This window comes from Anguilla anguilla, chromosome 7, assembly GCF_013347855.1.
Source record: "Anguilla anguilla isolate fAngAng1 chromosome 7, fAngAng1.pri, whole genome shotgun sequence".
Taxonomy (NCBI): Eukaryota; Metazoa; Chordata; class Actinopteri; order Anguilliformes; family Anguillidae; genus Anguilla; species Anguilla anguilla.
Window position 1 is genome coordinate 13,500,633 of NC_049207.1, and position 24,402 is coordinate 13,525,034.

A 24,402-nucleotide genomic window follows, 5' to 3' on the forward strand; every position below is an offset into this window, starting at 1 on the left:
CCTCTGCCAAAATCTGCCAGGACATAAAACAGCAGGTTTATTGTGAACTGAGAATAAAAACTCTCAGAAAAGGGCTGCACAAATGACATACAAATTCATTCCCAATACTGTAACCACAGTCACAATAAAATATGAGTTATGTCACCTAAAATTAGAATGTTAAAGGTCAGGATGTCATGCATTTCTGTCTCCACATTACAAAATGTAACCTCTCCACTTCAGCAATCCTCTTATTGTCAAAGTTATGTCGAGTCATGCTTTTAATCAGCAATACTGTATGGTGTGAAGGTGGAAGGGGAGATGAAAAAGGATCCACTGCCCCATTGATGATAGGATTGAGCCTTTGAGCCAAGCTGCAGTCGTCTATAACCAAGCTCTGCCCAAGTGGTCCAACTCTGCCTTTCAGGCATGGTCACTGTAATGGTTTCCTGTTAATACGATAGGATAGAAACTCATTTATCTCACTGAAGCATCATGGCGGATTCATGTACCACAGCTCCCATTCAGGAAGCTCTTCCTTTACAAAACCCATTATCCACAATTAATCGGTCTGGCTGCAAGCGGCAGGATGATGACGGCACGACACGGTCGGAGAGTTAAAGAGGCAACTTTCTGTTCGCAAGGCCACTTTGTAAATCCAACGAAAACATTTTTTTCATGTTTATGAACACAAAAGGAAGAGAATCTTTTGTTTGTTGTCCTCTTGTAACTCCCCTGATAAAAATCCTCTCTCAGCACCGCGGTGCATCTTGGCAGCTTTGCACACATCTCGAGTGGCGATACCTCATTAAGGCAGAATGCCGAACACCGTGGTGGCACCTTACAATTAGTGTTCCGCCTTTTTAAGTTTTCATATTACGCGGCTCTGTCTGCAGCCTTTTTCAAATATAAAAAGCGCCACAGGAAAAAAAGAATATCCACTGAAAACACACAACAGCTCTGGGCAGCACTGCGACGTGGGCAGGTGTTGAAATGTGACTCCATTTTCTTGAGATTTCTCCTTCCCTGGTTTTTATCTGAGATTTATCATGGCTTGATGATGTGGTGAAGTCATGGATGAATTATCTGCCAGAGCCTGCAGCTTTTGGAATCTTCATCTCTCTTTAGTTCTTTTTCACTCCTTTTTCTGCACCTTGATGTGTCAGATAGCTGCTTTCGGTTCAGTTCGATACCACATTTGAACCCCCGCCATACTGTAAGTCACAAGAACCTAGGACCCTTGCCCAGTATTAATTCCCTGTACCTCCATCTCTGTTTTCCCTCTATCACAATCTCTCTCTTTATCTCTTTCTCTCTTTTCCCCCACCTCCTTCTTTTAAGAATCCACTTTCAAAAGACTACTTTATACAAGCCTCCTTTAAATGAACGAGCCTTTTTTAGAGGGAGCTCCTGAAAGCACCTTGGGACACATGGTTGTGCAACATTAATTTAATCATCTCTCTATCTCTCTCTCTCTCTCTCTTCCCCCCCCCCCCCTCTCTCTCTCTCACTCCCTCTTAGAAGAGGGCAGTATCCTACTCTAAGGTTGCAGGGTGGTTCTTGAACACATGGCCTTGGTGGGGGGAGGGGGAATGCAGTAAATGGCACTGTACGCAATGCTCAAACACACATTTTCCTAATCTCATGCATATGCCATGCCTTTTTATAGGTTCTCGACACCAAGATCTCCTTAACAAGCTCCTATCTGCATTTTATTATTTGAGGTGTAGAGTGCTGCGAGCACACACAATGTGAAACACTAATGGGAACAGAAGGGAACTCTCCATCAGAGTGCCACTCTCTGTGTAACCTGTCTGACCTTGGTCCTTATGGTTCCCTTTGGGATCAGCCAAGACCACAGGAGTGTACAACAAGCCTGGTCAACAGGCAATGACACCTGTGTACAGAATCTCCTTTGCATGCGAGCACAAGTTGTTAAATATTACATCATCCTTCTTTTTACTTGTCCTGTTTTGCATTTTCTTTGCTCCTGATTGCCTATGCTTCCTTGGGGTTTTTCAAGATTTATCTGTACCTAGGATCTCATCGGACACAGGCATCCCTGGGCATGTGGACGTGTCGGGATGGATTTGTGCAGCTCAGAAACTTAAAGTGAGTACGGAGGATGCCATTGTTGATCACGGAGGCTCATTAGCATTGTCAGCCGTGCTGATTAGCCCCGACCCCCCACTGCTCCGATCTCTCTCCTCTCTCTGCACCCTTCCCTTAATGGGAAATGTCACTCGGTGTCAGTGCACCCAATCTCCGTCAAAACAGAAAATGTCACACTCCCTTCATCAGACACACAATGACTCAATAGACTGGGACCATGAACCCAAGTGAGCCAATGAATGGACTGGAGTAGCCTGCCCAAGCCCACCGCCCTCTTGCACATTCCAATCTGATGTGCATCACACATGCAAACAGAAACTTGACGGGTCCATTTGGTGCTTTTAGATTTACACGCAGTTGGATGAGATATACCATGACCCATAAGGAGAAAGCTGGCAGTCAACAGGTGGAGCATTAAATTGTAAACCCAAATCACATTCAAGCCCATTTAAATAGACAGCAAGGCCCTGGAAGCCACAGGATGTGATGTGTTTCACTTTCTTGCAGCCCAATTTGGAACTGTATCTGCAGTAATCTGATGCACTCACCTGCCAGCCTTATTTCCCATGTTACGGTTCTGACAATAGCAACTACAGACGGAGATAGGTGTACCTCTCACTGGCAACAATGAATAGCCTATGGGCATCTAGCACCTAATTGGGTAGATTTAATGTAGAAGTTACCCAAGGAACCCTTGCCAACTTCATAAGATTGGCCGCTAGACTGCAACTTTTAATACTTGAAGCAATCAGGGAACAGAAAGCTGTAACTAGGGGACCATCACATCAGAAACAGAACAAGCTGTCCTTTCAGCATTAACAAGTTAAAAAGAAAGAAAGCAGCGGCGGACACTAAAGATACCAACCGACCAGCTTGAAATGTGCCGGATTCATGCGTCAACCCTCAAATACAGCCATATTGGTTGGGCTTCTATTTGAGCTATGTGGTTAAAGAGACCTTTGTAAAAACTGAAAGTGGAAAGTCCACTTTAATGTGTCGTGCATGCTCTGTAAAGAGTGGAATTAGTTACCAGAAATCACCAATTCTGGTTCACCAGATGCCATCACTTGTTGTGTGAGGGGGCTATAGGGCAATTTCTTCTGGAGGAGAAATCCCCCTCCTCCTTTTAGTATCTGACCCTCAGAGAGTCTCCTGGTTGGTCAGGAGACTTATAAACCCCAGCACTGTTCCCAAAAATCAGGTGTTTTGATCTACACATTCCCATGCCTTATTGTTCACAGCAGAACACGGAGGTAGGCGCTATCGTGTTCCATGTCGCTCCTAACAGATGGATTAGCATATCTAGCATGCCATGCAAATGACACCCTTTCTGCTATACCATTCTGGCTGTCCTCTCCCCGCCCTCCCCGTATTCTTCACCCCTCCCCCTTTTCTACCCCTCCCCCTACCTCCAATGCCCCTCCTGAGCCCCCTCCCCCCCCCCATAAATACCACTGAGTCGTGACAAGCATCTTTGCATTTGAAACACAGCCCTACACCTTACTGTTCAGCAATGATGAAAAAGCGGGAGCCCGTCCTTGAGTGCACTCATTTATGGGGAAGTGCAGGTGAAAAACAGCAATGTTCGCACCCAACACTGCTGCCTGCATGTGGCTACATATGAGAGGAATGCGTTTGAGAGAAGGGAGAGAGGCAGGGCGTGGAAAGGCGTAGGACACAGAATTGCTGAGAACCCTGTCCAAATATTACCCATGAGAGTGTTAGCTTCCTGATAGAAGGAACGAAGCCTGAAAACAGCTAATATTTTTTTTCCCACACAAGTTATTTTTATTCACGCAGGCACACCGAAGTATTGTTTAGGTCCACTTGAATGTTCGCTACTTTCTTGGCAATATGACGTACAAGTTTCAGCTTGTGCGTGGTGACAAGGAGACAGAGACGCCGGGCCCTTCCACGCTGTCAGAACAAAGCCCAGCCTTCCTCTGGCTGCTGATAGCAGACAGTAAGTGCCGAATCCTGACGGTGCAGAGAGAACATTATTCCCCACGGTAAAAAAAAAAGAACACCGCCTCCTACCATCCACGTGTCTGGGGCCCACACACGCACTCCCTGCATGATGGGATACCATTCACTGCAGTGGATGCGTGTCACATTTTCAGTTGAGGATAAACCTTCACCTCAGCTACCGTAAGACTGAAACATGCAGGGTAAAGCTAGAGCCCACACTGCCGCATTCTTAATTGTCCTCAAATATAACTCTTCCTACACGGCTTTGCAGGCAGTGGAATTGAATCAGTTTATTACACGAGGTGAACTCTATCGAAAAAAGGATGGAGGGTAAGAGAGACTGCAGTGCCTAATCGGTGTTATTAAGTAAGGCAATCTGGTTACTTAGCCCTCACTGTGTCCAACCATTGTTAAAAATTATGCAGCACCGTAAATGCCCAGGCCCAGCCCAATTACAGAGGGAACTGTCAATGCAATCCAAACAGGTTTATTAACAGAAAGGATCACGCAAAAAAAAGTCACAATGATCAGACGGTAATGATTGCTCAGACTGTGAGGAAAGATCCTTTGGGATTATAGATATAAACAGCAGTAATGGATTTAATCATGTGAAAATATGCATTTTCTCAGACATAAAAGGCAATATACAGTGGCAGCTGATTAGTTTACATTAGGGTTTGTACAACAGCTGATTATCATATTAAAGTGCATAATGCACTCCCTCATTCCCTCACATGGCAACCACAAATATGCAGACACAATATACGTTTTGTGCTTTAAATGGGCTTTAATGTATATAATGGATTAATTCGGGATTGGAATGCATGTCAAACATTTCCTTTTGGGATAATCCAGCACATACAATCCACCTCCACTTTTTTTTTTTTTGGTTCTACAATTCTCCCTTAAATCTTGCTACTTTTCTAACCTGCTCATAAAAATATTTCTAGTGCACTGTACATAGTGTGAAATGTCACAATTAAGTTTGAATTAAATTGATTAAATGACAAATTAAATGATACGCTGCATATGACATACCGATACTATTTTAATGACAGTTTGAAATTGAAGAGCAGTTTATTCCTCATATTTTAGTTTCATATTTTTGCATATATTATCACAATTTTACATGTATTTGCATATATGTTTTTCATAAGGGCAGCACATCTCATGACCTATGGCTGTTTACAATGTAAATAACTATATAATGAGAAGGACCGTTGGATTCCAGATGAAATTGCTTCAGAATTTTAAAGAAAAAAGAAAGTATGTGAAAAGGAAAATGACACCAGAGGTCATGAATGACCTTCTGAATCTGCATGTAGTGCATATAGTAGTAAACCTTCCACTTCGCCCCCGACACACAAACGCACACTAGCAAGCACGCATGCACACATTCATCTTAAGTCCACATTCAAAACCCCAATGTTCTCTTCAGTTTTATTATTTTTGTCAAAAAAGAGAAGTGGCCATGCTGTTTCTCTTGCACTCAATGTAGCCACCTTTTTCGACTGTACCAGGGTAAACATCAGCCGCTCTAGTTCTATACAATATTTGTGAGGACCAAAAAAACGAATCCTTATGAAAATATCATTACAATAACTGCACAGTGCCCTCTACTGGTGCAAAAGGAATCCCCCTGTCGATGTGAAGAACAGCGATTCTCCTCAGCTCAGTGCTGCAGAAGGGTGAGCACAGGAATTTAACCACAGCCCGTTCCATCCTGCCACCTATTGTACACAGCAAGTCAAGGGTATGAATATATGAATGTACTGTTAATAGACTGCTCATCCAGTGCACAACCCCCATCCCCCCTTTAACTGAGCATGAGCGTGTGAGGACTGCACCCCCCCCCCCCCCCCCCCCCCCCCGCAAGACACACCACCACCCATCGCAGCACTGATGAAAAGAGCAGACATGGGATACCACATTTTTGGTGAGCTGCATTTCATTTCCATGGCAATCCTTGCAGTATGGGTCACAGGACATGGAATACCGGGGGATTATTGGGGGTGGGAGGATACAAAATTAAATAGGGAGCCTGGAAAAAATATTCAGACACTTTGCAGACCTACCAACATTCATCTGTCTATACGAGCCTGGTGCTGATACATAACGATATATCGATGTTGGAAAACGGTGGGAAAGATAATGTTTGTTGCAATCATACTTTGTACATGCTGCTGGTTGACGAAAAACGTTGTCACCCCTTTGGAGAGAAGAGTGCAGTTACTCTCCCTTCAGGAACTGCAGAGTTCATGTACATACACAGTACCCAACATCTTATTAAATGAAAGCATTGGACAACATCTCATTAAATAAAAACTATTTCAGGACTACATCCAGGTATTGTGTTTAATATGAAGTAGGCCTATACCTTATCCATTGGGAACATTAGCTTCAAACGCATAGCTGGAAACTATAGAGACAGTGTAGATCAAAAATGAATGTAAGCTAAATAGGGCTGTTGCTTTCTTCCCCCTGAGAGGACTGCTCTGGATCAGATATAAAAAAGACAACAACAGCAACACAACAAAAGAGATGTCAAAGTTGATTATCCACAAGAATGTAGAAATGTTGTTTTTGGCAGTGGAAACAGCAAGGCCTTTAATCTTATAAAATACTGGGATTCAAAATGATTAATTGCGGACCTGAGAGAGAGAGAAAGAGAGATTGTGTAGGCTCATATTCCCGGGCTACACTCAAGAGCTCTATTGATTCATAAATTGTGTGGGGTCACAGTGACACCATGACCCCACCATACACTTATTCTTTTTTTTCTATTTAAGAGTGTTGATCCCAGCCATTTCTACCCTCAGAGACTTTTCTGGACTGCAGGTCAAATTATTACAAGCTCACACTTATAGAGCTTACACCACCATAACGGTGTGCTGTGGCGCTTATCAATCACCACCATAAACACAGACATCAGCACTTTGTTCCAAGGTCCACAACAGCACTGGCATGGGTCTTGGATCTTTTCTTAGATTTCATTTTAGCAGCTAGAGTGAGCTGATCGGCATTCAAGGTCTGAGTAAAATATCCACACCTGAGGATACTCGATGGCAACTGACTGAACAGCCCCAATAGGGAGAGGGCAGACCCAGTGGGCCAAAGCTGTTTTTCTTGTTTTCCCCAGGAGGGCCTCATTCTTTGGACCAGCGAAGAGAAAGCACTGGTGCGGCTCCACCTGGTCACCTCCTTCGACTAAACAAACCCCAGTGCAGTGGGACACAGGAACCAACAAAGTCCCTCAGCCCTCAGCCCTGGGAAATGATAATATAACAAGACCAGGTTAAAACCTAGTATGGGTGGACCTAACATACGTGATACAGCCGACCAATGGTGTAACTTCATAACTCGGCCGACCAATGGTGTAACTTCATCACTCAGTCACAGACATTTGTGTTTGTAGGGCTGGCCCCGCTGTTGCGGTCCAGCCAAAAAGCAATAATTAACCATGCACATGACTGCCAACTGACATGGCTGAGTTAATTGCTGAAGATTGGGACGTCGTGACTGGCATGAGTACAGTGTACATACGCTTGGTTCGCTTGTTTCAGTGAGGGAACATTTCTGCTCTGTTTCTCTTGTTACCTTTCCTGGCAAATCCTAAATGCTGTCATCCAGCTATCTCTAGTAAGGAGTTTTAATTACTGAAATTCAGACAGGGCAGCTTACATATTTAGATTAAATATATAAATTAATATGCAATGCAATTATTTAGTTTGGTGCTGAATACATCTTCTTAGGTACTTCTGTGCACGCACCAGCATGCACTAACCCATTAAACAGGGAGCATAATACATCCCCTATTAAACGGGAAAAATACCACCCCCTCCCCCAGTCAGCACAATTCTGTGAGCAGCAGCATGCAAAGAGCAGCACAGGAAAGGTCTGTTTAAAAAAGGTTTTAAAAAGTGCACCATTAGTAACCTGTGTGTGTGATTGGTATGAGAACATGTAGTGGCTGAGGCTGACCATTGGTTGACAGCAGCAAGAGTTTCCTGACCGAACTTGCTCTGCAACGCTCATCAAAAAACAGAAAAATAATTCCCACCAGCCATGAAACACCATATGTGTGTGTGCATGTGTGTGTTATACTGTATTCTGTAATGAGCTGTGTACCCAACAAGCATTAGTGCGTCATTAGTAATGTTCTGGCTCAATTTTCTTTCGTCTCCATATTTCCTACACAAAATCTTTGAAACTGGCAGGTGCCCGACCTTTTGTACTTGCTGCTCACAATCAAAGATTTTTTGAGCAGACACGATGATAATGTAACTTGAAAAAATTATTTATAATTAAAGTTTGATATTGTGAAAAGATTCCAGATGAAGAATCCGCTCAATATTACAACCGTAATTTCTTGCCCATCGCTATACAAACACAATCAAACTGCCAAGGAGCCAGAGATGTGATCCATTATCCAATGAAGCTGCTCTCAGACAAGCTTCAGTTTGGCGTCATTTTCCTGTTCTGTTTTCGTTTCTTTCTTTTCAATAGAATCATTTAATTACACAGGCTGGAACGTCGGGTCTAAAAGAGGAGCAGTCACTTAGTCTGGTTCTGGGCTCAGTGTGGCATAGAGGTTGTCCTTGTTCAAGCAGTTTCTACCAGGAGGGCTTGGGGTGACATCAGGCCTTGCTAACTGGTGTAACATAGGATATAATATATGTCTATCCCAATTATATACATGTCTGAGAATGCATGTAAATTATCTGTTTAGATCACTGTGAAGTTCTGAGTAATCCGTCAGTGTAAAGTCTTATGCCTTGACCTTCCTTTCACTGACTTGTCAGTGTCACTCCTGCTAACATGGTGCAGGAATTGAGGTAGTGACATAGTTCAAACGAGAGTGCTTCAGTGAACATCCAAGCTGTATAAATGTTTTTAGCGATGTAAAAAGGAAAACAAATGTAAGTCACTTTACTCTTTCCTGGCCCCCACCCAGGAGGATGCCAGTTGGCTTTGAGCTCCCTTCCCAGTCCCAGGAGATGAGATGTGAGACAGTCAGATTTCATTACCACGTGCCTGCGCTCCTCAACACCACAGTAAATTAGCCGTCATGCCGCAGGGACAGTAATTGAGGTATAGGAATGCAGGGCCAATTGCGTGATATAATTTGAACGCGTTGACAAGTGGACATATTTTGTATTCCATTTCATCCCATCCTCTCTTCACCAATTTCACAGAAAAGTATTTTTTATTTTTATTTTTTTGCTGTGAGAAATGCCCGTTAAGTGCCCCTGACGCTTGCACACTTCATCACCGCCGCTGCCTAATGGCCGCTTTTTTCAGCCGCTGAAAATGTTGTGCTCTCTAAACAGGAGAAAGAGCGAGGGAGCGAGAATCCAATTCATATGCTAAACTCGCCGGGTCTGACAGCATTTCCTTTTTAAATGTAATTTCATTTCTTTTCTGCTGCAGGGGCAGCAGGGGGCACCGGAGCGTGGCGAGGAGGCCCGTGCGGACCCACCTGACCCGCTAACGGCTCACAGCCCAAACCCGCTATCTATTAAAACAGGTGCACTTTCCCACCCTTACTAAAAGCACGATTATACATTTATGAATGCACGTTTGCTCCGTATGCATGTGTTTATTTATGGATGCGTTTATGCAGATACAGGGAGCATGTGTTCATTTATTTATTCAATAAAGTTTGTGTAATTCCTTCGGCCGGCAGGTACTCTTTCCAGAGTGCCGCAGCATATGTATATTGTAAGCAGAGTAAACTTGAATGGGACATGCAGTCGACCATTAAAAACATGCTTCCATTCCACTATGCTGCCCTGTGCATTGTACCAAGTCTCAATAAATCCACGGGCAAGTGAACACCAGAGAAAAGTCACATAATTTCCTTTCCTTCGCACATCCTGTCAACTTTGTTGCTGACATTTTGTAGTTCTTTGCAGTTCAAGCAGTGTTCAAAATGGAACTTTTGCGAGGGAACACCTACATTACAACATTAGTGGTCCTGAAGCCACCTCGTGTTTGGAGCAACACAGCCAGGCACAGCCCTGACTGACCAGCCTCTGTGCTGACCAGCACTAAGACAAAACCCTCTCCTACACAATTCTGAGAACCCTGGGGACATACAGCTCCGTATTATTCCTGGGTCACTGAGCTACAGAGCAAATCAAAAGCTTGAGAGAGGGAGGGGGGATCAAACTGATTTCTTTGGCTTCAACAGCTCCTAGTTTCCCCTGACCTGGTCTACCCTCCACCACCCTCCACCTGCCTCTGAGTGTGTGTATGTGTGTGTGTTTGAATATAGTATAAAGCACTTGCTATTGATGGAAATTTCACAAAACTGGAAACAAATACAGTGGTATTCAAGTTTGGGCACCCCTGCTCAAACTGCATGTTTTGTTGAATCTCTAAGTGAAAAGAAGTTACAACCTTGGCAGGGCTCAAATTTAAACACGTTTCTGTTAATTGTAATGCACATTTGCTATTTAGTTGCTGAATTTAACAGTTAGAAAGTAGAAAAAAAACTGTATATGTGGGATTTGTAAAAGTTTAGGCACCCTTCAAGTGGCCCCATTAAATTATATGCTCAGTATTTTTGAGCCCAGGCCTTATTTTCAGATAATCTGGGATGATCATGAATAGTAGAGACCATCATTTCACTGATCGCTTCAGAATTGAGTTTGATAGCCGTTTGCTGCCTCCTCAGACATGGCTCCAATAGTAATACATTGGGCCAATTTTTGCAGCCTTCGAAATCCACAATAAATGTATTTTTTGTAAATGGGAAGCGCACTGTATATCCACAGTGGTCTCAAGATATTTTGCAGTTATTCAGAAATCAAGAGCAATGTTCCATTTGACTTAGAACTATCTTTTACTCAGGCCAAGCACTACCCTATCCAACTGCCAACTACTGCACTCTAGCTAGACATTGTGGGGGCGGTGTTGGAGATGATGGGGAAACACTGCTTACTTACCAGGTCAGATGCACTTCATAATCTCAAACTATGTTTTAGCTGTCTAACTAAGTAGCACATGACAGAAAATGGGTCACAAGCGTGCTCTTCCCAAGTGTGGCAATGGAATGAATGGTGGTAGTAAGCTCACAGTACACAAGCTTTGATTCTATGCATGTGATTGCTTGAGGCCCTGGTTGGTTGTTATACAAGTAGATATCAGCTGGAGTTGCCAAGTGTCCCATAAAATATAGAACCATCCCATAGTTCGAGAGTAATATTTGATAATCAATCCATCACCACCCACTCCTCCTCTGCAGCACCACCAGACACCGGAGTTAGGTTATGTAGTATAGGTAGATGGCTAACTGCACTGGTGTAGCCACAATAACAGCCAGAAGAATGCAAATAACCAAAACCATGACTTTTGATACAATGCTATGTTTGTGACCGTTTTTCAGTTGTAGAACATAGTGGTACCCATATGACTATATTGTGAGTTTCCCATTTTCACAAACTACATTCATCATGGTTAACAATTTCCCCAGTGTATTTCTGCTCGAGCTGCGTCAGAGGATGCCGCAAAGGGGTATCCGACTCAATTCTGAAGGTCTCAAAAAAAAGGTTTCAAAACTTTATTGACACATTAGGCCTAAAATACAGCCAGGTGAAGACCAGAATGAAAAGTCCAGAATAAATACTGTGACCCCTGGGTGTTGGGTTTACTCTCAATAACCTTAGGCACCTCTAACTGAGAACTTAAACATATAAATAAGATAATTGACTCTTACAAATTACGGGTTGCATGACTTCTGATTTTTCTGTGTCACCAGGTTCAAGAATTTGCCTTATCATACCAGACAGATGCTGAGAGAGTTTTGGACAACAATGAAAATTGTCTTGTCAGAGAATGACAGCACAACGTCATTAAAAAGGTGTATTTTAAACCAAAACATAAAATGACCCTTCGGTAATTCTAAAAATACAAAGAAAATAGTATGTCGCAATCAACATTCCAAGTTCCAACACAAATTTTACTTACAGGCAATCATCATAGCATTTGCACAGCACAATATTTGTTAAATGTATAACACATAGTAAGACATCAACGCACATGAATGATTGAGTCTGATCTGCTGGCTACTCACTTTTATCAAGGATGCAGTATGGAAAGAGTTCACAGCACGCATTAAGCTGGAGACTGATGGATTAGCAGTGTCTATCCCAATGGTGGTATGCATGTTGGACCCCCACTTAAATAATTTGCAGTTTCCTCCTGGAGAAAATCAGAGATGAGGCCAGGATACACCTGTCTCAGCAGGTTTGAGAAGACAGAGGGGAGGAACAGCCCAGAGCTACAGACAAGCTAACTATATAGCAAGTTAGAGAATGGCTACATAGCTAGTTAGAAAATGGACATTCCATCTTTGCTCACTGGATTTGCAGCTCAAATAATTCTTGTTAGCTAGCTAAATAGGTAAAATAGAATTCTTCCAAAAATGTGTCTAGTTTCAAATGCAGGTGCACATGGGGATCCCAGAACCAACATCACGGACAGTGTTGATCACAACATGGAACCAATGCAAAGTGGTAGAAATGCAAGGCCAGAGACTGACTTTGAAGAACTTTTTGGACCTCATTATTATGAAAGCCAAATGAGAAAGAAGTTATGTAGAGACTGGTTATGTAAATGAACACAGCCGCAGCGAGTTAATTTAAATGCACTGCCAGTATTTAAGACGCATGTTGTTCCAAACAGTATGGGAGGAAATTGCAGCTAAAGTAAATACTGTGAAAAGATCTATAATTGACTTTAAAAAACATTGGCAAGACATCAGGCAACACACCAAAGAAAAGATGGCATATAAAAAGATCATTAATTAAAGGGATAGTTCACCCAAATTGCATAATTCTGTAATGGTTGTTTATGGGTGGTTGCTTCCAGAAACTGGCCCTTCTCCTGCTATGTTGCGGCTAATAGTGGAACTGGACTGTGACTGACGACACGTCGTGCAGCTTTCATGGTTTTTGCAATATCAAGTAAGTTCACCCCTGCGTTTACTGCTAGCTGTAATGTATGCCCAGTGCATCCCAGGAGGTGAGGAAACTGCTCACAGATCTCCATCGCCAGATTCGTGCTTCTTGCATCTTCAAGAATTGTGCAACCAGGCCCCATTGATCATCTCCATCAGCCGGTGGGAAATATTGACAGCAGAGTATCTCTCGAGCATGATGGTGGTGTGCAGCACTCTTCATTTTAACTCCCAAGTGTCAGTAATGTAATGAGCATTGACTGTAATATATATGTATCCATAACATGAGATATCCATAGATCAGTAGTGAATGAGACACTATTATCAATATTATCTCCGTGGCTATTTTTGGGCGATGTTAGTCCAAAGCATAGCACAAGATGGGGTTGTGTAGCTTGGCTCGAAAAAGCTGACGATGTCTTTAAAGTCATCTCCAGAAACGGCAGAGAGTGATCGTATATCCTTGACAATAAAGTTAACTGGTAAATCTGTTGTCTGCTGTCTTCTCTTGCCTGTTACTGGGCATTTGGAAAACTCACAGATGCAAAGCTGCCTCGGCATCTTGCCGCAAACAGCACTGGCGGATGGCAGCGGACGTTTCATTTTGAGGTTATAGATGTATTTTTACTGTACTTCGAGTAGCTTTTTCCTATTAGGAGTTAACTGTGATATTACTGCCATCTTTTGTAAAGGATTTCCACACTGCTTAAGAATATTGGGGCTCTTTAGCCACTTTGCTGTCTGGAAATTCTTGCTGCACATTTTCTGCTTTTGTAGTAGTGGCCATTTTGCAGTGTGCTCAATAAAATCAGCATTGACAGATGGGACAGATTAAAATGATTATATTAAAATGATCATATTTTTAAATAGTAATTATCAGGAAATTATGATGATATTTTACAGTACATACCTGAGCAAACACATGCAAATAAATATAAGCAGGCAAAATTATGTCACAAGCGCACTAATTATTGCATATCTGTATCTGGAAATGCCTGCTAAATTATGCTGTCCAAGATGAGTCAACTACTGCCCAGAGTGCCAGCTAGTGGTTATACTGCTCAACTAGTTGGTGCAACCCCTATTGCAAAGCAGGGGAAGGCTATAAGAAGACATCTAAACACAGCGTGGAAGAAATGGAAGTTAATTAGAACTGTTAAAGTCAAAACAAGATCTGGAAAACCAATTTTAAAAAAGCCTCAGATATAACTGCCTGTAGACAGGTCAAGTATGCAAAGTAAAACCAATGTATCACTGTAACCAGTTGTGCACCAGCTCACTTGCGCAAAAAAATGATCTGCATGACAGAGAAGTCAGAAGGAAACCTTTCCTGCGATCTCATCACAGAAGTTAACATCTGAAGTATGCAATACAACACTTTTGGAATAAAGTGTTGTGGACTTTTGCAACACAAGCTGAACTTTTTGGCCACAGTCATAAAATATAAATTTGGAGACAAAGCAGGAAAGCATTTGAAGAAAAGAACACCCACCTGTTAAGCATGGGGGTGGATCTGTTATGTTTTGGGGTTGCACAGCAGCCAGTGGCACAGGAAATATTGTGAGGGTGGAAGGAAGAACAGATTCAACTAAATATCAATGCTAGAAGCTAATGTCCCAGAGTTCAGTGAAGAAATTGAAACTGAGAAGAGCTTGGAAATTTCAACGAGATGCTACGTCTTCCCCCAGAACTCAATCCCCATCCTTCTGGGCCAATGGAGGAGGGAGAAAGTTTCAGTTCCTGACCAGTGACTGGTGGGTGGACAATATTTATCCATCTTGTGCAGAGGCGTTTTAAAGCTGAAGAGTATCCACCTATGGCAGTGAGAAGCTCTCTAAATATGCATCAGCAGAGCCAAACCATCTCAGCAAGCCTTATTAAAACCTACGAGAGATTTAAATTCAAGGATTAAGCCATTTTCTCCACCATTTTTTGTTTGTTCTAAGTCTTGTTTTACCAAGTTTGTAAAATATTATTTATTTTTTTGTTTGGGGGGTGGGATGGTTCGGGTGGGGGTAGGGTCATTATGAATCTATTTATAATGGCATTACCTGCTGAACTCCATGATATCACCTGCTTTGATGTTTGACAAAGAAATATTTAAACTGTCTGCACCAGCTGCATGGGTGATTATCCTAGCACGTCTCTCATGACTTGGCGACATGTGGAGAGATGGTTTATGTTCGACAGCTAAAGAATTCGATATGCATGGTCGGTCTCGTTTTTACAGAATCGCGTAAGAGAAGGAATAAGACCCCAAAAAAGGGCTTTCTAGTCCCTCTCTTTCAGAGCTCAGGGGGAAAACAAAGATTTTAGATTTGTGAATAGCTGTGGGGGCACAATGCACAGTGTACAGTTCCAATACATCTTATCTTATTTCTGTCTCTGTTCATGATGTTGTCCCCGGCTTCCTTGCAAGCAACGTGATGAATAATCATTAGACAATTATTCCATTTCAATGCTTTACCCATTTGGATTAGTTTACCCATTATAACAAAGATTGCAATTAGCAGACTAAGAGGTGGAGTGTTGCGGATGGTTGCCTGCTTTTATTTCTCATTTATATCACCGTGAACGGCTATACGACTGCAACATGAGGATCGCGCTAGTTTGTTCATTTTTTAGAGAGCTCGAGACAATTTAATATGTCTGCAATAATGAAAACTGCTAAATCAACAATATTTATTAATCTGCACACCACAATCATCCATTTCTTCCAACAGTTTGAAGCCAAACTGTTAATTGCATAGTGTGCTGGGAAGTTGGCATACTTGTTTAATTTAGGGTTTTTGGGAAAGAAAAAAGATTTAAATGAATGTCTGTGTTATTATTTTAATCCTCATAGATGTAAGGATATGATCAAGTGACATGAGAAAAAGTGCATGCTATGCCATATTTAACATTTTCTTTAAGAATGTCCTTAATATGGTGGCAATTAATATTTTCAATATGTAATATTTTAAATATATTTTAAGTTTATAGTATAATATTCTGATGCAGGCTAACCCTATAATCTTTGATAATGGACTTACTGAATCAATATATACAATCACACTGCAATGTACTACTTAGAGTTCTACATTGATTAGGTCTATTGATTTTAAAATGCTATGTTCAACATATTCATGTAGATGGTCTGCTCCAAATCTGTTGCTATGTTATCTTTGGCTACATTTCTGGAAATTATTTTTTAGTTATTTTTTTTGGTATGTGTAGTTTCTTTAGTCACACTCAGTGGCACCGATTACTGTATGAATAGGTCGGAAAGGTGATAAGTATGAATGAACATTATCTTTTTTGACTGTGTTTGAAACTAATTTGGCACACCATAAATGTGTCGACCCCTGTATTATGCACCACAAAGTTGACAATGAAATCAAGAATTAACCATAAATGTGGAAGACTTTGGGTAGTCTCTCTCTCTCTCTCTCTCTCTCTCTCACACCTCCACTCCTCTTGAGTATTTGGTGACTTGATGTGTGAGAGATGGAAGACTATCATTAGAGTTCATTGTACCAGCATAAACATTCTTTGTCCCCTGTGGTGTTTTAATTGGAGCCAGCAGACACAGGCAAACACAGCCAGGGGACCAGGACTAAAGAGGGGGAGGGGCCATTTTACACAATCGGAAGAGAGTGAGGAATCTAATCCTGGAAAGCCAATCACTCTTGTTCCATATACAGCACTTTAATGAAACAATCAGTAGCCTGAGGATAGTCATGGTACTTCCTCCTGTTTTGGTTGATGGTATGCCCCTTTCAGACACCTCTCTACTTTTCTCTTTTTAGAGACACTTTGGAGGGCAACCGAGATTGGGCCGAACCGGCAGAGTCTTTAAAATTGGCATTCTGGCTGGTTTTTCCTCCCTCTGGGTCACCACCAGACATCAGGCTCTGAAAAAAATGACACGTGCCCTGACCCCTGGCCTCTGTGCCTGTGAGCACCATTTGCAGGCTTCAGCAAAGACCTGAAGCATGCAGTGGATGACCTGAGCTGGAGCCTTATGGACTAATTGATCACAGAGGAAAGGGTACGGGGTGTTGGGAGCTTTGGGAACATCAGAAAGTCAATTAAGGCAATTAAAGGCCCATCTGCAAACAGCATCCCAGCAGGAAGGTCCTTCAGAGAGAGCTGAAGTTATGCTTCCAGAGCTCACACTCACTCAAGGCGCAGTTTGCAAAGCCAGTAGGCCAGAGTTCAATCGTACATTACACCACATTTCGCTTGATTATTCTTGAGAAAAAAGAGGAACGAGGTGCATGCAATGGCAGTGCATATAGACCTACAGTCCACCAGCTAGTGTTGCACGTAACGAAACACGGGACATAAATGATGAGAACCTACTGCACACACTGTTTAAAACTCCAGCAAATGGTAAATGTCATGAAGAAAAAGAATCTTGATAGGTTGTCCCGGTAAAGATACATTCCCAAATGTCATTGTGATTATACCTATTGTCATATTACAATTGAAATGTATTATTTCCATGGAAGAGTCTTATTTAAGAATCCTTTCTTTTCTGAAAAAAAAAATGTTTGAGAGGCTGTAAAGTTAGCATGTGTTTTCTTTGCACTGTTTCAGATTTGACTAATACTTGTGGCCCCTCTGCACTTTTAAAGCACACTATGGGGGAACAGCATCCAATGTCAGAATAAGTTAGAGGGAGGCATATTCTTGTGTTTGACCAGTCTCTGAATACACATTCAGCTCCGTGCCCAGGGATGCGCCACAAGGAGACACTAGAATTTACAACCTACATAGACAGAGCTGACTGCTTCATGACACTCTTTCACTTCTTTCCGGCTGAATAAAATAACAGGCCAACTGCAGGGGAATAGCTTAAGGGATTTTCAACAGGCTTCAGTTGTTTTGTGATTCTTTGCTCTGTTAAAACAGCAGCCAAACTGACGGTGTGTTTGGAATAGCTGGGATCTCCCCAGTGAAAGTCAAGTCATTACCACAGACCATTCCAGCAGTAAATCTCACTACTTTTTTGTTGAAGGACCCCCCCCCCCCCCCCCCCCCCACCAAACTCCTTCAGTACCCCATCTCATTAAAGCAAGGGGTCCATAGTGAGCCTGGCACTGAGCTTCCATGTGTCCCCCTGGTGCCACTTTAGATCCTGTTGTTCTGCAGGTACAGGTGCTTCCTGCTGCATGTGTCTTTAAGCACAAAGGCCAAGGCTCAGTGGAACAGTGGAGCTCTGCAACTATGGAACTGATATATGTCTAACATTAAAAGAAGAATGCAACAGTGTTCCCTCTGCTTGCAATAGCTTCGGTGAGCTCCAAAACTCCTGGAGAAAAAAAAATAAACAACACAGTTCATCCCTAGACAATTTCATAATAATCCTATGATAATGCTTGGTTCCCAGTTCCAATTGAAGTTTCAATGAGGTGCTGTGGTAGAAAGCAATCAAAAATCAAAGTCATGCCAAACCCACCACACAGGTGATGGGTTTGGCATGAGACAAAGGAGGTTGATGTTGAAAAGGCCGTCATGGTGAAAAATGGTGGTGGACATTTGTTGTTAGGCGGTTGTTTTGGGTCTATGGGTCCTGGGGCTTTTGACCCATGAACAAAAACATTTTAGCTAACAACCTAGTACATATGGTCCATCCATCCATCTATCCATTATCTATACTCGCTCATCCTGGCGGGTGCTGGAGCCTATCCCAGCATGCATTGGGCGAGAGGCAGGAATACACCCTGGAAAGGTCGCTAATCTATCACAAAGCACACACACCATTCACTGACCATTCACTCACACACACCTATGGGCCTATTTAGATTCTTCAATTAGCCTACCAGCATTCCTTTTAACTATGCGAGGAAACCCACATGAAATGTTAAGATCTAAGGCAAAGAAAGTGTGCCTGACCAAGTAGCAGATGTTGCTCTTTGCTGGGAACTAGCTGGGAGATGGAAGTGTTCTGGCTGACAGCAACATTCAAAATAAGTCCACTCTGGTTCTGAGTCTGTGAAGTGATACCAAGAAGACAACATGCACAAGAAGAACATGCACAACAGGAAGAAGGTCAAGCTTGCTGTACTCAAGTATTACAGGGTTGAGGAAAAGGAAGCTCAAACTTGGTCACAAATGGATCTGACTACAAGTGAATCATCTCAAACATACCTTAAAAACAACCATGAAATGGTTAACTAACCACATAATTACTGTTGCATTGGGCATCTCTGAATTGAATTCCATAAAAAGAGTCCAAAGGATCTGAACAATCTTGAAATATTATTCATGGGGGAATGGTTAAAAATCCCCCCATGTGTGCACCAATCTCATAAAACACTGGAAGATGGATCTTTGCAACATTAAGTTTTATTTTTGAAAAGTTACTTAGTACAGTGGTACCAATCATTTTAACACCCAACATTTGGAAATTATATTATTACTTTTTAAAATGATTTTTCTTTTAACAATTGAATTAATAAAAAATAATAATATTTTTTGAGCACACAATTTAACATAATACCTGTATTGTTCAGCTTTATTATTATTATTATTATTATTATTATTTATTTTTATTTATTTATTTATTTTGGCTTATCTTTATCTATAGTTAAAATAATCCTGGTCAATAGCTGTTTTTCATTGGAACTTTCTTCCAGGACATTAATTCATACATGTTAATTATAGTCTTATCTTGAAATGGCAACAAGTTGGAAGCAGTCAGCTACAAAATTAAAAGTGTGGAATCTATTGCAATCATTGCTGTTCGCCCTGTCCCTTATGACCACCTGTTCCTCTGGCATCAGTGCCCTCATGTGTGCTCCAATCTCCTGGCAATCCTGTCCTCTGGCACTGATCCATCAAAAAGAGGCCCTCAGCTCAGTCTTTCTATTCCTCTCACATGTGAAAGGTCAACATGTCCCCCTCAAGAATAAACCAGCGATTCAATGTGGAAGTCTTTGTGCAACCTCTCTCTCTCTCTCTCTCTCTCCCTTTCTGGGCTCAGAATTGGCAGCTTTGAGGGCCTTTCACTTCCTCCTGCCCCCTACTACTGGCCTCTCTCGCTCCCTCTCTCTCTCTCTGTCTCTCTCTCTCTCTCTCTGGTTTGCTTTTGCTGTTTGTCTGACTGTGTTTGGGCCAGTCACATGACCACGCTCGCTTGGACAGTTTGTTTTGGACCGAGATTTTGTGTCCACGCTTCTGTTCAGTTTAATTTCATATGCATATGGTTTTTACACTTTAATAAGCATCCACAGACACAAAACACCCTTGAAAAGCAGCCTCCTCTATAACTGCCCAGCTGACAAATAAATAGCCATTTGTTCCCAGTTGTTTTCAAACCAATGTTCCTGGCAAATTCAAAACAATTTTTTAAGATAAAAAATCTCAACATGCACCTCAAGTGTAGGAATCAGCTCACTTTAATTGCTCACATGAATATACTGCAGCAAACTCTTGTAGTAAAAGTATACATTGTTTGTACAAATTATTGTTTTGCAGATTCACTAACCACACCATTTATAAAGATTTCACCCCAATGATGGATTACTTTGCGGTTCAGTTCTCCACTTAATTGCTAAGTTTCTAATCTCTCATATGTGCTGTCAAATTGAGGTCCACCGTGCATTGATTCTAAAGAAATTCCATTGTTCCCATCTCAGTTGATGCGGCAATGTGCAGAGGGGTCTTTTGTACCCAGCCGGAATGCTGTTGCAATGGGAGACTGTTGGTTGGAGTTGAGTTGTTGTATAAGGGGTGGAAATAACTATGGCAACAAAACTGCAAGGTTTTCTCAACCTAAGCAATGTGACAATACAGGTCCCCTTGGTTTCTTATTCTAGTCAGGCCTGACCCAAATTATACCGCTCTCAGGGAAAATGCCTCCTTCTTCCCCCTTTGCAACACACATGCACACTATGCACACGCAGGCACATATTGCAATAACAGTGTCCTGTCAAAAAGAATGCTGTCTCGTTGGGGGACTTCCAAAAATAAAGTTTAAAAAATTTAATTCAAGTGCACACAGATAATTGTCTTTGTGAGCACATGTTTGGGGAACGAGGAATCATATTGTCGTTGCTGCTATCAAAATGACATGGTTTAAGGCAGTACAAGGTTATAGGGCATTGGAGAATATGTTTTGATATCCACTTTGCTATAATAAGATATTCCACCACAAAATATGTGAACACCGGAGCTATTGCGATACTATGAGACAATGCTGCATACACTTAGTCTTAGTCTTTAGCATAGTCTTTTGTAATAAATACAGTGAAACTTTAGGGATAGTTATTAATTTGATCTTCTAGTTCTGATACAATACAACCAGTGGTGAGGCTTGGGTATTAGGACAGGGGGTGCGGAGCCAGTTTAGGGGGGCGCTATGACTCAATTATTTTAGAAATATTCCTTAGAACAGGTGCACATTTGTAAAGCATCACATTTTAAGCATGGGAGTAAAAATGCATTCTGCGTATCTGTCCTCTAACTGACCTGCTAGTTCAGGGTCTCTCCATTAGACTCTGCATATTAAAAAATAAATAAAATAAAAAACATAAAAACTTTTTTTCACCCACTTAAGTACATTTACGAATAGATAGTGTTTTTTATGTTTGTACTCGTTAAACCCAAAACACATATCATTTTGATAATTTATCTCCTGGTTTCAAGCAAGCCTAAGTTTGACTTGTATTGTTTACTCACAGACATTAATAAGCAATGAAACAACAAGTCTATCCCCACGTGGCACAGTGAGGATAGACTTACTGAGTAAAATGCCATTTGGGTATTTTCACTACATGAGTTAACCTACAATGTAACAGTTTTTGCATTTTGCTCATTTACTCAGAAAATATTTAGCCTAGCAGAAATTGTTCTTCCAACAGCTTTGACATGTCAGTAGTCATTATGCCCCGTAGTGCATGTTTATGATGTGATATGACTGTTGTGCATTGCATTAAGCAGGCTTGTACAACCAGTAAACTTTAAAAGCTAGCAATGAAGCAGTGAGCTTATGAATGCTATATGTACTTAGCCAATCAGCAAGCAAATACGCAAGTAAAATTGTCATAGTTACCTAGTTTCACCTCGGTAATCTATAGGTTCACAAACAATTCATTTTGAGTTTGATATTAGAATGCTCTCCGTTCAACTGGCTTACCATAAGAAACACACCTAACTGAGGCAGCTATGTCAGTGGAGTCACTTGATCAGTTTTGAGAGCTTCTGACCCTTCTGAGCCACTGTTTCTAATTATTTTTCTCTGTATTACGCTAAGTGTGTAGTTGCATTACATTAAAGTTAGCATTCAATCATAAGCCTGCCTTGCTCAGTGAATGAATAACTATTCCATCATAGAAGAGTAGATAATGATATTCTCCACATTTCAATAAAGTGACAAAAATATCAGGTTTGTCTCTGGTTAATTCATTGTCATTTTTCATTGTTTTCCTAAAGGACACATCAATAGTGAAACACAACCTGCTTGACTTGCCCCTTTAATGGAATAAATCCAGAAGGATGTGGGTCTAAGAAATCAGTTTGCTGTATTACTAGTTCTACTGCCAGTTAAAAATGAAAAAGACGTTTTCAATACATGCTATTTCACGTGTAGTAGCCTACCGTCTACAATGTTAGGGTCAATTAGGCTACATCAAATTGCACAATTATTCTAGGCTACTGCAAAACAAGTATGAACTTAATGTTTTCAGTCAGCAGTTTGTTAGTCAAGTCTCCATATTGTTCTTCTAAAACACATGCTTCTGGTGCTTAAGCAGCCATCTGTAAACATTTATAAATAGCTCAATGTTTATTGTAGTCAGGGGGTAGGCTATGTAGCCTATGAAAGAAAAAATCATTTCCTAAATCGCATAGGCATATCGTACTGGCTGTTACACAACCCAAAACCCAAATTCTATCATCAAAGTTCCAACAAGAGGGGCCCCTTGAGGGAGTACCTCTACCATTGATTTCGCAATGACCGTGCAGAATCTGAATATCTTCCAAGATTGTTAGAACACCATGCATTGATCACAATATAGGCTAGATTATGGCAAATCTGTTAGGTACACAGCTGGCAAATCTGGAAGTACATGTGCTGCTAATGTCATCACTATTAAAATCCATGTGGCAGTGCCATCTTGGGATTTAGGGTCCCCCTTACTAGGGGCACATACAACAATGGCACGCTTGTTGGTGCTGTGGTTGTTTCGTGTTTTTTTTAAATAATTTCTCCTCGTCTTCAAGCAAACAAAACTCAAAAGTTTTGCTGTGGGTCATTGTGCGACAGATTAAATCTGATTACATACAAAAACTCGCCCACCTGTCCCTAAACAATTATTAATTACGAGTTCAGAAAGAAATAAATTAAATGGCACTTGTATGAAGCTTGGCCCCAAAATACCAGCTTGTATTGTTGCAATTCAGGCTGTGAAGCTCAACTGAATGGTGGGAGTCTCATGTCCTAGCATCAAAATTATCAGGGTTGCATAACCAAAAGCTAATTGGCATTGCAGTGCCGTAGAGTAAGTAACTATACAGTACATTTTCTGGAGAGCCAGTAAATAAGTTCACATTTCATTTCTAAATGATGAGTAGTGTCAGCCATAATGTTGATGCAATTATCCCAGGAGGGGACATAGTTTACATATTTCATCCTGTAGTATGGATTATTTTTCTGTCCCTGTACCTCTCACAACAGATTATACCTTGGGAGATATACCCAGGAGGGAACGTGTCACAAACACTTGTAGATCAATGAGAAGAGTAGCACCAACTGAAAGGGTCAGTTTTCCCAAACACTTACTGCACTCCTCCTCCTGCTCCTCTCTTTCGTACTAATGATCTCTGCCCGTAGGTTTTTTGCGACGGTCTATCGTGGCGCTGAAATCGGCTGCCTGCGCTCGTCTCTGTGAAGCTGTAGTGAGACAGTGCGGCGCAAGTTCCCTCTACTTTCCCACTCCACACACGGTACTTACTCTGGGCAAGGGAGTCCAGAAGTGATTCCGCACTTGCAGTAGTTCTCTTCTCTCGTCTGTCTCTATCTTCCTTCAGAAGCCACCTCTGTTGCAGTTTCTCTTACAGTCCCAGTATCACTCACTCTCTCTTAGCCTCTTGCTCTCTGTCTGCCGTGCTGTTCCACGGGGCTGGGTGCACAGTGTCTGTTTTGTGTGTATGTGTGTGCGTGTGTGTGTGTGGTGAAGACACTGTGTGCTGAAAGCTCTTTTCCTGACTCGTGATCAGAAGCTCATTATCACAAGGTCACTCCAGGGACACCCCGCTCAGCAGGGGAGAAGTGCACAGGCAGAGGGGAGGAATGGGACCTTGGGGGGGGGGGGGGGGGGGGGGGGCAATGCATTGAGCAGGAGGGGAAAGAGGGAAGAGATGGAGCAAGGTTTGGAAAGATGTGCAGCAGGGAA

At 41.8% G+C, this 24,402-nt stretch overlaps 1 protein-coding gene across 2 annotated transcripts in view; it reads right to left on the reverse strand.

The window, feature by feature from the left end:
* ptn (pleiotrophin) overlaps window positions 1-24,188 on the reverse strand; it is a 42,960-nt gene extending 18,772 nt beyond the window's left edge. Inside the window, exon 1 of one of the 2 annotated variants that reach the window (XM_035427738.1) lies at window positions 23,962-24,188. The gene's annotated coding sequence lies outside the window, so the exon portion shown is untranslated. The other variant, XM_035427739.1, reaches the window with a different exon arrangement.
* Between the last annotated feature and the right edge of the window lie 214 nt (window positions 24,189-24,402).